Source organism: Drosophila bipectinata, chromosome 4 (genome assembly GCF_030179905.1).
Source record: "Drosophila bipectinata strain 14024-0381.07 chromosome 4, DbipHiC1v2, whole genome shotgun sequence".
NCBI lineage: Eukaryota > Metazoa > Arthropoda > Insecta > Diptera > Drosophilidae > Drosophila > Drosophila bipectinata.
Genome location: NC_091740.1, coordinates 2,730,557 through 2,743,978, shown reverse-complemented (window position 1 = coordinate 2,743,978; position 13,422 = coordinate 2,730,557). Strand labels below are relative to the sequence as shown.

At 40.2% G+C, this 13,422-nt stretch overlaps 1 long non-coding RNA gene across 1 annotated transcript; it reads right to left on the bottom strand.

Moving 5' to 3' along the window:
- Nucleotides 1-7,692: 7,692 nt before the first annotated feature.
- Nucleotides 7,693-13,110, bottom strand: LOC108126342 (uncharacterized). Its single transcript, XR_001773363.3, has 5 exons — nucleotides 12,114-13,110; nucleotides 11,554-12,060; nucleotides 11,434-11,484; nucleotides 10,331-10,997; nucleotides 7,693-8,210 (listed from the first exon to the last, which is right to left on the bottom strand). It is a non-coding gene; the product is annotated as an uncharacterized lncRNA (long non-coding RNA).
- Nucleotides 13,111-13,422: the final 312 nt, after the last annotated feature.

Here is a 13,422-nt window from a genome sequence, read left to right as displayed (position 1 = left end):
TATTAACTTATATCGCAAACATCGGATATAATTGGGCGCTTCTTATGAGAATATCATAATAAAACTAATGGATTACAATAAAATATCTAAAAAAAAAAGTCTTGAGCTTCTATCTTAAAAAATACCAAAGATGGTATTTCTACCAAAAACCATTTCCGATCGTTCAGTTATATGGCAGCTATGGGATATAGTCGGCCGATCTATCTCTATCTCTAAAAACACCAAAGTTATCCCGATCGTTCAGTTATATGGCAGCTATAGGATATAGTCGGCCGATCTCGGCCGTTCCGACTTATATACTGCGTGCAAAGAAAAGAAGGGTGTGTGCAAAGTTTCAAGTCGATAGCTTTAAAACTGAGAGACTAGTTTGCGTAGAAACAGACAGACGGACATGCAGACAGTTGATATAAACTCAGGAGGTGATCCTGATCAAGAATATATATACTTTATAGGGTCGGAGATGTCTCCTTCACTGCGTTGCACACATTTGGCCAAAATTATAATACCCTCTGCAAGGGTATAAAAACGGAACAGGGCATAAGTTAGATTTAAAATATACAGGTCCGTATACAATTACGGAAGTAGGAGAAAAATGTAACATTACGATTACCAACAGCAAAAATAAAAACCAACTCTTCGTAAGAAAAGATTAAAAAATTTCGTAGTAACGTTTTTTAATAGTTAAATGTTGTAGCTTTTGAAAAAAATATATCTTTCATTTTTTTATATCTCGTATATACACAAAAAATTTAATAAAAACCAAAATCCTAAAAAAAATGAATAATCGCATAAATTTTTCTATAATCATATATAATAATACATCTATCACATAAAAATAAATAATATAAATAATAAATAAAAAAGAACTCCAATAACGTTATTTTTCTTAAGGAGGGAGATGTAGTATGTTCACATATTGAATGGACACCGTACATTCTTACAAATACAAATCAAACTTCCCTCTCTTTCTTTCAAGCGAACGGTCGTGTTTTTTTGTGCGCACTGCGTTTTTGATAAATATTGGTAAACCGGTGTTTACATACTTTGTGAATTAAATCTTGTGAATCATAACAATCTTAAAGCCTAAACCGTATCGCTTCGCGAGTGCTTTGGTATATTTGGAATCGAATTAATAATTTGTCTAAATTCTATTCCAAGCATAGCTTAGCTCTGCTTCTTCCCCGGCTTATCTATATTTTCTGCATTTCTCTTGTGCACTCTTTCAAAGCTCCCGCTTCGGCTTCTTGTTTGGCACAGTGGTTCAAGGTATTGTGTTTTTTTACTTTTAAATATTAATTTTTGTCTTATTAAATTAAAAAAAAAAAATAATAATAATAAACAAAATGAAATTTAAACTGGTCTGTGCCATTAAGTCTTGCAACAAGACGATTTCCACATCCCAGCCTAGTATCCATTGCTGGTTATGTGAAAACGTCGTGCACGCCAAGTGTGCCGGTTTCACTGCATCAGTTTCGGATGCCATTTCCCGTAGGTCTGGGATACATTATTGTTGCGAAAATTGTCGTGCTGTGCAAGGCGAAATGAGGTCGTTCATGAGACAGACCAAAAATGGATTTAAAGAGCTGATCACTGGTTTTCGTAAAATCAATGACCAGCTCTGTGCGCTTGACACTCAATTTAGTGGCCTTCAGCTGCTAAATGAGTCCCCTAAGCGTAAGAAATCCGCTGTTTCTGATCCGCCTCAGCCTGCTCAGCCGACATTAATGCAGCCGCTTATATCTCTGGCCACCCCAAGGGCCTTAACTGAGAAAAATTCGTCAGAATTTCTCAGGGATAATGAGCAATTGTCCGATATGTCCGCCATGGCATCCCTTCAAGTGATGCCACAGGTCCTAGGGAACGAAACCCCCATTAGGGTCACCCAAAAGGGTATTCCACAGTCCGGACCACCGGCACCGACTGATGCTGCAGTTCTTGTACCTGCGACACCAAAACCCTTACAGGTGATTCCTCCATCGAAACATATATTTGTTTCTCGGCTTGCCCCTGGTACTTCAGAGATTGATATCTCGGCTTATATCAAAGCCAAAACTAAAGCCGATATAAAGGTGGAGGACATACAAAAATTTAAATACAATTATACAAGGCGCACGTCTTCTTTCAAGATTCGTGTGCCCGCGCTGATGTTCAAGACGATTTGTTCTCCCAGTTTTTGGCCAGAGAATCTTTTCGTCCAAGAACATCAGCCTAGTTCCGTTAAAAAAAAAGTTAATAAACCAGTGGGAGTGAGACTTCCCAATATCGGAACCACTGACCAACCCTCCACCTCTTCTTTGGCCTCTAACCCAAAAAACTAATTTCCTCACTAACTCTTACCTATCAGAATACTAGGGGGCTACGTAGCAAACTCCCCAAGCTATATTCTGATAGTTCTTTCTTTGCATCCCATATAATAGCATTTACAGAAACTTGGTTAAATCCGGAGATCTTTAGCTCCGAAGTTTTTCCAAGTAAGTACACCACTTTTAGACGGGATCGATCTCAGCGAAGAGGAGGTGGAGTCCTCATTTCGGTAGACTCTACTTTTGCTTCTGAAGAGGTGAAATCCCAAGAGTTTGGTGACATAGAATTTATTTGCGTTAAAATCACTATGTCCGTGAAAGCTTTATACATTACATGTTCATATATACCTCCTATGTCTGAACCGCCCACATATTGGCAGCATTTGTCCGCTATTCGATACGTCTCTAATCTTATGACGGATCGTGACCAACTCGTAGCGGTGGGCGACTTTAATATCCCAGAATTAAAGTGGTCCAACGTCGATAACTCACCATCTTTGTCACTTATAACTTACCATGACTTCACCGCGGGCATGTTTGACATGTCCCTAGGTCAGATCAATCATGTTAGAAATTCGCTAGGTCGGCTCTTAGACTTATGTTTTGTATCTGATCCTGATGGTAGCGCTCTCTCCAGAGCTTTTCCCCTTTCAGCCCCAGAGGATCCATATCACCCCACGCTGGAGGTCTCAATCGAAACCACTCCTGGTATCGATCAGATGTCTCCGAGCGTGGTAAATAAGATTCGCTGTTTCCGTAAAGCTGATTTTCAAAAACTTAATAGCCTTATCGATACATTTGACTGGTCTGATATTCTGGCGTGCACTGATCTTAATGTCACTTTAGAAAAATTTTATTTTACTTTAAACACATTTTTTGACTCATGTGTGCCTTGGAAACATCCGTCCGCTTCAACAAATCCTCCTTGGTATACAAGGTCCCTCACTAACCTAAAAAATAAAAAAAATAAGCTTTTACTTAAATATAAAAAAACATGCAGTAGTGTTGATTTCTCAAGATACTTACTAGCTCGGTCGAATTTTACCGTGCATAACGCTGAATGTTATAGGAATTATATTGACCGCTGCCGGATTCAATTTACTCAGGATCCAAAGCAGTTTTATAATTTTGTAAACACTAAGCGTAAACACGTATCTTTTTCACCTCTGCTTATGTTTGAAAATTCCTCTGCGACTTCGGATCAGGCCATTGCCGATCTATTCGCAGAATTTTTTCAAACAACTTATTCTCCTCCTAAATTGACTGATCAGCCTTATGCATATAACATTCAAGCAGCAAATCTTATTTTCTGTCCGTCTTTTTCTGAGAACAACTTATTATCTGGTCTTTTAAGGGTAAAACCCATTTATTCGCCAGGCCCCGACGGAGTACCAGGCTGTGTGCTAAAATACTGCGCCAGGGCTCTGTGCAAACCTCTTCTAAGACTTTTCAACTTATCTTTGGAAACCTCGATTTTTCCCCTTAAGTGGAAGGAATCATTTATAATTCCCCTACATAAAAAGGGGAAAAAGTCCGAGGCTGCCAACTACAGAGGCATCTCTAAGTTGTCGGGAATTCCAAAGTTATTTGAAAAATTAATTACCCCTCATTTGCAACACCTTTGCTCTTCGATCATCACTCCTTGTCAGCATGGCTTTATTAAGCGTCGCTCCACCACCACAAACTTATTGGAGTTGACATCCTTTGTCATAGACGGCTTTTGTAAGGGATATCAAACCGATGTAATTTACACAGACTTCAGCAAAGCATTTGATTCAGTTAATCACTCACTTTTGTTGAGTAAACTGAACATGCTGGGTTTTCCTAAAGACCTCTTAACGTGGATCTCCAGCTACCTAGATGGAAGGACACAAAGAGTCTTATTTAAAAACATACAGTCCCGTCTGGTCCGTGCTACATCCGGCGTCCCTCAAGGAAGTCATCTTGGCCCGTTATTATTTACGCTTTTTATAAACGACTTGCCCCCTGCTTTAACGAACTCTCTAGTTCTTATGTATGCAGATGATGTAAAGCTTTGTCTTCAGTATAAATCCATCTCTGCCCAATGCAGTCTTCAGTCTGACCTTGATAACTTTCAAAAATGGTGTTTGGCTAATGATCTAATACTTAATGGATCAAAATGCAAGCATATGTCTTTTTATCGTTCTTGATCTCTGCAAGCTACGTATTCCATTAATGGGATTGCCTTAGAAAAATTAACCCAGGTTAATGATCTCGGCATCCTATTAGACATAAAACTTAAATTTGCCGACCATATTTCCTTAATGGTTAATAAGGCTAAAGGAGTCCTTGGATTTATTAAAAGGTGGTCAAAAGAATTTAATGACCCCTATATAACCAAAACTTTATTCATTTCTTTGGTCCGTCCGATACTAGAGTACGGTTCATGTGTCTGGAGTCCCCAATATGGAGTACATAAGGACCGCATAGAATCCGTACAAAAGAACTTTTTAATATTTGCACTTAGAGGTCTATACTGGGATGCAAATCTTCAGCTTCCATCCTACAGTAGCAGACTTTTACTTATTAACTTACCTAGCTTAACAAATCGTAGGACAATGCTCGGTGTAGTTTTTCTGCATAACCTTATCAACGGGGATGTAGATAGCCAGCATTTACTAACACGCTTAAATTTCAACATTCCTAATAGAAGGACTCGAAACTTTAGTCCTCTGTTCCTTAGCCGTTGTAGTTCGACATATGCACTGCATGACCCTTTTAGGGTATTATGTTCGAACTACAATGGTATCTACTCTATTACATCTCTTTCCTGTCCCTCTAATTTAAAATATAGAATTTTAAATTTCCTTACTAACTCCTCTTAGCTTAATAATTAACAAATAACTTAATATATTCTAACAAATCGTTTCTTGAGCGCCCCTCGGTCGTCTGGGCCTCTAAGCTTTATGATGAATACAGGAATGCTAGCTGATGCTCTTATTGATGCACAAGCCATTTCCAAATTCTGAAAGACCGCGAAAAAAAAAAAAAAAAAAAAAAAAAAAATGTATGTATACAAATTCAAGTCCCTTTTCCTCATGTGCCCCGTTTTTATGATCGCTGTTGAGTGCGATGGCACTGGGAAATGCTGCGTCTGCATTTTTGATTAACATAAAAACTGACTGCTCTTCTGCCGGCGTCACCGGCGGCCCAGCTCCGCTGTCTATAGCGATAGGAACACTTGTATGAGAATGAAAAGCATTAATAAGTAAGAGCTCAAACAGAAGACTGAAATATTTTCCGTGTTTTATCTTTTAACTTAAACTTCTAATGGAAAAATGTAACCTTCTGGTTAAATTTAAACAATACTGGTTATACAGTGGCGATTTTAAACTCCTGCCAGAATTTCACCCCCAGGTATAAATCCTGCTTCAATGATGAACATAGGTAGAACAGGATTTCTCTTATTTTAGATTTGTATTCCACCTCAACCATAACCTTGCCAATGATTTGCTGCGGTGCCCCTTTGCGTAGGGTCGGGAGTCTATTTTGGTTACCCCACGCGTCATCGACATCACCAAACTGTTTAATTCCTTTGTTCCTGTTCCTATTTTCTTCTTTTAAAGAACTCTCGGGTTTTCTTTACCCTTTTCGTGACCATCGTCCTCCCAGCTAATTGGTTTTACCGGAAGATTGTATCCCACACCTCTTTGTACCAACGCACCCTCTCCTCCAAGCTTTGAATCTCCTTACGTGTTGTAAGCTCCATCATCCCTTTTTGCCTGTCGGGTACAGACGCAGATACTCTACTTGCTATCCTAATCCGGTTTACTGTCTCCTCTGGACTTTCGCTGAGGCGCTTCGCATGCTGACAGTTCCAGCACATGATCGCTTTCCGGGGTGAGCCGCTGGTGACTGCTGCCACCGACTTTTCCGTTCCATTTCCTCCTGGCTTTTTACTTTTTGTTCGTCCCAGTGCTTGTATCCATGCGTTGTCTATACCCTGCTCTTCGCTACGGATTTCGGACTCGTTCTACCTCCTTGCTTTCATCGTGTATGTGTTCCAGTGTGAACACTCGTATTGGATAGATCCTCATCAGCTCCATGAGATTCCGTTTTGCCGTCTTGATAATCAATTAAGAGAGCCATAAAATACTCCCCCAATGACTCTCCCTATCCCCCTCTCTCCTCCGCGATATCCTTGATCCGATCGTAATCGCTTCTATTATTGCAATATTTTCGTTGCAGAGCTTCTTTTACTTCTCTCCAGTACCATTCGGATGCTTTCTTTGTCAGCAATCGGTGAAAGTCCCGAAGGAGCTTGATCTATGGCATCCCATACAGATTTTCCAATTGCGTCGTCATCAAGGACTCGGAGGACCTAAAGGACGGAATCTTTACTCTGCTCTGTTCTAACTTCCGGGTGATTTGCTCGAATTCCGTCCTCATGCATAGGTCGATCCTTCGATCAACCAACTGGCTGAGATCTACCCTTAGCTGCTCTTGGGATTAACATATGTATAAGGGCTTGAATCTCCCGGCGTTTAAAAGATGCCTCCGCGTTTCCCATGCTGTACTGGTCCTGAATGGCTAAGATTTCTCGGGATTGCTTCCCTTTGTTGGAAATGGTTTTTGGTAAAAATATTAACTTTGGTATTTTTGAAGAAAGAAGTTTAGTAAGTTTTTTAGATTTTGTATTATAATAAATTGGATTATATTATCATATTCTCATAAGGATCGGCCAATTATATCCGATGTTTGCGATATATATCCGGTTTTAACTGCAAGGGTATATCAACGTCGGCTCCGCCCGAAGTTAGCTTTCTTTTCTTGTTTTAAATGTCCTTATCTCTTTATCCTTCTTCGGGCATTGATAGACTCAGACCGCCCATAGAGGTTTGATTTTCTTTTTGTTTGGGAGTTTTGGTTTTTTTTATTTACCAGGAGTTCTGCCTTATTCGTCTAATATATACTAAGGAATACGACAAAATTTTAATAACTAAATATTAAACTAAATAAATAAATATGTATATCAATAAATGAACAGATAAATAAATAAATAGATAACTGACCACTCATATAAGTTGCAGATTAATACACTTCTATCAAAACAAACTTTTTTTCCCCCTATTCAATATCTCTAAATTTGCATAAAAAAAATTGGTTTCTATGACTAATAGAAGGTTCATATTCAATTTACCCAATTTTTAGTGGTACGAAGGGGTGATAGTGAGAAAATGGTTGTACTAAATGGTACTTGTGTATGTGGTCTAAAGAGGTATGAAGTCAAATGTCCACAAAATTTGACAAATATCCCGCAATCATGATCTGAGTGATATATTTGATCAACAAAAATAAAAAATAATGATTATTTATGATTTTTATTTTTTTTCAGTAAATAATTACTTTGTGATTTTTAAGGGTTCCATTCTGGGCCTTCTTGGAACAACGCAAGGGCTATTTGGTTTTAGCCGTTTGAGATTTCCATATCCAAATCCGGACCTTTATATAAAAACCAGCTGCCCTAGCTGCCCAGCCCGGCTTTGCCCGGGTACTGTTTCGTTTTAGGGTCCGTAATAGTAGGCATACAATGTCTCGGTTTTCTAAATTTTCTCCTAGGACGACAATAGCCACTTCATTAATTGTTGGCGCATTAAAACGTCCAGCATGTTGTCCTGCAGGCGCCTTATCGGCTCTGATGACAATTTTATGATTATCTGATGGCATGCGGTCTAATGCAGCTGTGAATAATGCAACTAATTCATTGTATTGATGGAAAAATGTTTGAAGTTGTTCCACAATGGATCTTTTCACTGAGTTGTTGTGTGCAGAACGCTGATCGACTTCTCATGTTGAATTGCCCATAAAATATATTTGCAAAAATGTATAGTCTTCATCAGGCACTGGCAACAAGGAACCTGTTCTATGATGTATTTCACCCTGAATCTGCAAGAATATAAATATGTATTTAGGTAATTGTAGAGTAGAGGTGCAGAAACATCGATGTATGGACACATCGATGTTTTTCAAAATACATCGATGTTTTTTTCAATAAACATCTATATTTAACTCAGTTCCTTAATAATAACCATATCGATGTAATGCTACTCACAGAAACTCATCTCACAAATAAAAATAATTTTCAAATTCGAGGCTATCTATTCTACAACACGAATCACCCAGACGGGAAAGCTCACGGAGGCACTTCTTCCACAATAGCTTCGCCCCTAACTTCATGCAAGCTACATCAATAGATATGCAAATGGATTTCCGATCTTTAAAGTTTGCCGCCGTATACTGTCCTCCTCGGTTTACAATATCATAATAACAAATTCATGGAATATTTCAACTCTCTGAGCGAACAATTTATAGCAGCAGGAGACTTCAATGCCAAGCACTGGGGATCTCGACTTCTGACTCCTTCTGAAGGGAAGGCAATAATAAAATTCAATAATAAAAGCAAGCAACAAGCTAGACTGTGTGTCACCTGGGACACCTACATATTGGCCAACAGATCCTAGAAAACTGCCAGACTTGATAGATTTTGCAATCACAAAAAACATTCCTCGCAACCTGATAAATGCCAACTCCTTATCAGATCTATCGTCTGATCACTCGCCTGTACTTCTTCATCTAAGGTTCGGGAGTTTGTTTGCTGACTGCCGCCTCCGCTACACCGGGACACCGTGCATACGCTCCGGTGCCAGGTTTGGAAGTTGCCTAAGCGTGTCGCCTTCGCTACACCGGGACACCGTGCATACGCTCCGGTGCCAGTTTTGGAAGTTGCCGTATGACGCCTTCGCTACACCGGGACACCGTGCATACGCTCCGGTGCCAGGTTTGGAAGTAGCCGTATGACTGACCGTGCGTCGCGCTCCCGCTACACCGGGACACCGTGCATACGCGCCGGCGAACCCGAGTTTGTAGTGGCGGGGCTGGTGACCAGGGTGTTCTCACTCGGTCTTTGACTTAGGCGTGAGTTCTCGAATCGGCCGATCTTTGTTTTGCAGGACCACGCCTGTTGGTTGCGATTCCAGGAATCGGTTAGGCGTACGCCAGACTTATCCTTTCTTCACTCCAGTAGCAAGGCTACTTGCCGTGTTCGGGAATGGCCCTACTCGACTCTGACGCCCTGGGCTCGTAGAGGAAATCGTCCAGCCACGGGTTCTTGTCTTCCTTGTCCTGTACGTCTCGTGACTACCGGGCGTGTGATACCGAGTCGGCCTCCTTGTTTCGCAGGACCACGCCTGTTGGTTGCGATTTCAGGAATCGGTAAGGCGTACGCCAGACGTATCCTTTCCTCACTTCCTTGCAGGGCTACCTGCCATGTTCGGGAATGGACCAAATCGACTACACGGCCCTGGGTTTTTAGAGGAAAGTCCAGCAAGGGAACCTTTCCTTATTTGTCTACTCGCTCTCCTTGCGTTTGGCTGTCGGACTCTCCAAAGGCGGTCCTTCAACTCAAACAAAACCGAATCCTTTTTAGAAACGCTCTAACACTTGAATGGCGGACTCTCTACAGGCGTTCCTCCAACTAAACGCTACAAGCTTCCTATAAAGACTCGTCCCGAGACTTTTCCCGTTGGTGGTCGCCGTCCGTGGCCCCTCGTGTTTCCTGGCCATGGACATCTGCTGCTACTATGTGATGCACCGGTGGGCTTTCAGGGCCCGCTGCACTCTGCGTCGTAACCCCCCCTTTGCTCCTTGCCGCTCCTTCCTAAGGCACGCCTGCGCATCGTGCTGATTTCCCCACTGGAGTACTTTTCCATCGTTGCTTCGGGAACCGTTACGTTCCACGTCGATTGCATCTTCCCCCGGGTGGCGGCGTTTACCCCTTCACCGGACACCGTTACGCACCGTGGATTTCCGTCCTCCCACGGACAGCATTACTTCGCCCTTCGCCGGAACCCACAATAAATGGCTGACACATTCCCCCCAACCCCCCGTACTGATCCGGGCGACATTCCATTTGGCTGACAGGTGGATGACCGGTTGACCCCCTTTTTCCTCTTTCGCGCCTCCTCGAAGGCCCTTTTTTTTGGGTTGTTGTCTGTAACTATACTTACAACTTTATTTTGAAGGCCCCACTCATTTAAGATCTGCCGAATTGTATCTGCCACATTCATTGCTGTGTGGTTGGTGGGCGTTACTAAACCCGCCGTCGATAGGACTGCTGATACCAGCTCGAATTTTTTCGTAACGAAATGACAGGTTACTGTTAAGTATGCATCATTTGCACGTGAAGTCCATCCATCTGTCGTAATTGCCACATAATGCACCCCTTCGAGCTCACATTCAACGTCCTTTCTCAAGTTAGTTTACACCTCAGGTAACATTGTGTCTCTGAAATAATTTCTGCTCGGCATTTTATATTTCGGGTCCAGGTGGTGTATTAAATACCGGAAACCTTCGTCGTCAACTATAGAAAACGGTAACACATCGCGTGCTATCGTGAGCATTACGTATCTGTCCAGTTTAATTTTTTCTTGGGAGTCTTGCGGGTAAACTGCGTTCGGTTGCACATACTTATCCAACCTCGGTGACTCATTATCAGTCTCAAAATGTTTTATAACTCGGATGAATATTTTTTAGGTGGTCCATGATGTTTGTCGTATGATGTTTGTCGTATTTCCCGACGTTTTCAAAATTTTGCCACAGTGAAGACAGGTAGCTTTGTCCTGATGTTTTTTTAAATCCGTTTGGAAGACGGAGCTTCGTTTTTCTTTGTTGTTCCTTTAAATTAAAAAATATATAAAATATAAGATATGTATATGTCGGAGATAAGTTTGATTTAATTTCAAATACCTCATTTACTGATTAATTATAAGTTAAGAGTATAGTAATTTCCTCTTATAGTATAGTACTAAGAAGAAATAAACAAGCATTGCAAATGAAGAGAGACAAGCTTTGTGAATGAGAGCGCGGTGGGGAAAGAGAGTAAAGCCCTGCTGAGCGTGGCGCAATGATGGAAAGGAGGAAGAGGAGAGGGAAGGCAATCAAGAACTGAAGTGAACGGACGTGCAAAAGATCATTGCGACTCGCTGCGCGTTGAAAAATACGAGATGACAGAGGAAAACGATGGCCATTTCCCGACATATACGTGTATGCGCTTGCAGTTGAGCTTTTATGATCTGTGAAGTTTTCAAGTACTTACGATTTAAGAACTTACCCATCTTTATAAAACACACAGCGCCTCCACCTACACAACCAATCGCATGCCCTATAATTGAAAGTAAATGAATTAAACGTTATAATTAATGTAATAAAAAATAAGTGACAAATTACAAACCTTTACACTCTTTTATTGCTTCTTCTTCTAAAAGTGATGGCACCAAAACATCGATGGTCAAAAATAAACATCGATGTTTTTCATTTTTCCAAAACATCGAGGTATCGATGTTTCCATCGATGTTTTCTGCACCACTATTGTAGAGCAATTGGTGGTGGTGGTGGTACCAATGGCGTCAATTTGACTTGGCCGCTGGCGCAACACAGTTCAGGGGCTTCTTTTTTGAATTTCAATGCATTGCAATGTCGACACAAAATATTCATTAGCCCAATATCAACAATTTGCTCTGGACTGTAATCAATTGCCCCATTATAACTGAATGCAGCTCTGTGGGGATTAAACACAAAAATTCTATGTTGATTTAGATTCCGTTGAAGTTAGTTTCGCGCTTCGCGTTGCTCATCAGTTAGATTTGACCTTATATATCTTTGACTTGCCGTACTTCGAGTTCTGCGGCTTAAGTTTCTACGTGTGGTTGCTGGCATTTTTGGTTTCTTGTAGTGGTTTCTGTGTAGTCACGAAAAGTTAACAAAAAACAATATGAAGTAAAGTGAACTTACCATGACTAACAAACACTTATTAGCAAACAAAAAACTTTTTAGTCTTTAAAACAAAGAAACTTAATGTGTTGTCACTAAATATCAACCAATTTCTAAACGCAACCAGGACTCCTTCCTATACTCTAAACGTATAGGAAATAGGAAAGGGTGGTCTTTATAGTTTTCGCAGCTACTTAAAAACGCTTTTCTTAATATTTTTTTCCGTAAGTACCTTGTACAGAATATTAGAATACTACAAAAAGAAATCAGCCAAGTCGGTCAAGCCGTTTTCATGTGATTTTCTGACAACGGTAAACGGGTTTCATTTTTATATATATAGATTAATAAACTCTAGATCTCATATATTTATATTTATCCTGCAATTTATTCTTTTATTGCTTTTGCGAAATTGGTGATCAATTCTAAAGCCACTCATTAATTAGGTAAAATATTTCATATTTGGATTTTAATATTTTGACTTTCTATGCGAATTAAGTCAGCCGATTCTTTCTCGCAAAGTATATTAATGGGTCGACAAAATGGAGTAGAAAAAGGGGTATCGTTTTTCCATAAAACTATCGGTCCGTTCTGCACTGTTAATGGCTCCAAAATCATTCCATGACTTCCGTATAATGATTGCAGTTGCAGTTACCAACAATGCATGTAATGGGACATCTTCAGATAGGTCTGACAATTTTTTGACTTGCGTATTTTTGCAACAATACGCAAAATCTTTTTGTGGGCGTCCAACATTTTTTGAAGATGAGATTTCCATAAATACCAGCGGCGTATATAGATAGCCCTTCCTGGATTTTGGTTTAAAAAAAAACCCTATTCCTTTCACAGTCTTTTCACTAGTACTACTAGTACTAGTAAAAAAATGTTGTAACTTTATGCCAATCTCGCAATGCTCTTGTTGCCAATCTCACAGAGTATAAATATTTAAGGTTTTTCACAACAGTACCAAAAACCGAGTTTTTTGTGAGAACAAACTTCTTTGTTGGGATGACTTCTGAGTGCCATACTAAAAATACATCCCTTTTTGTTACTGACATTGTGCTTAAAAAATACCTAATTACTAAAATGTGCCTAAAATACTAGTACTAGTAAAAAATTTTGTAACTTTTTGCCAATCTCGCAATGCGTTTTTTGCCAATCTCACAGAGTATAAATATCTAAGGTGTTTTACAACAGTACCAAAAAACGAGTTTTCTATGAAAACAAACTTCTTGGTTGGGATGACTTCTGAGTGCCATACTAAAAATACATCCCTTTTGCTACCGACATTGTGCCTAAAAAATACCATAATTTGAAGGCTAGCCGGTAATAG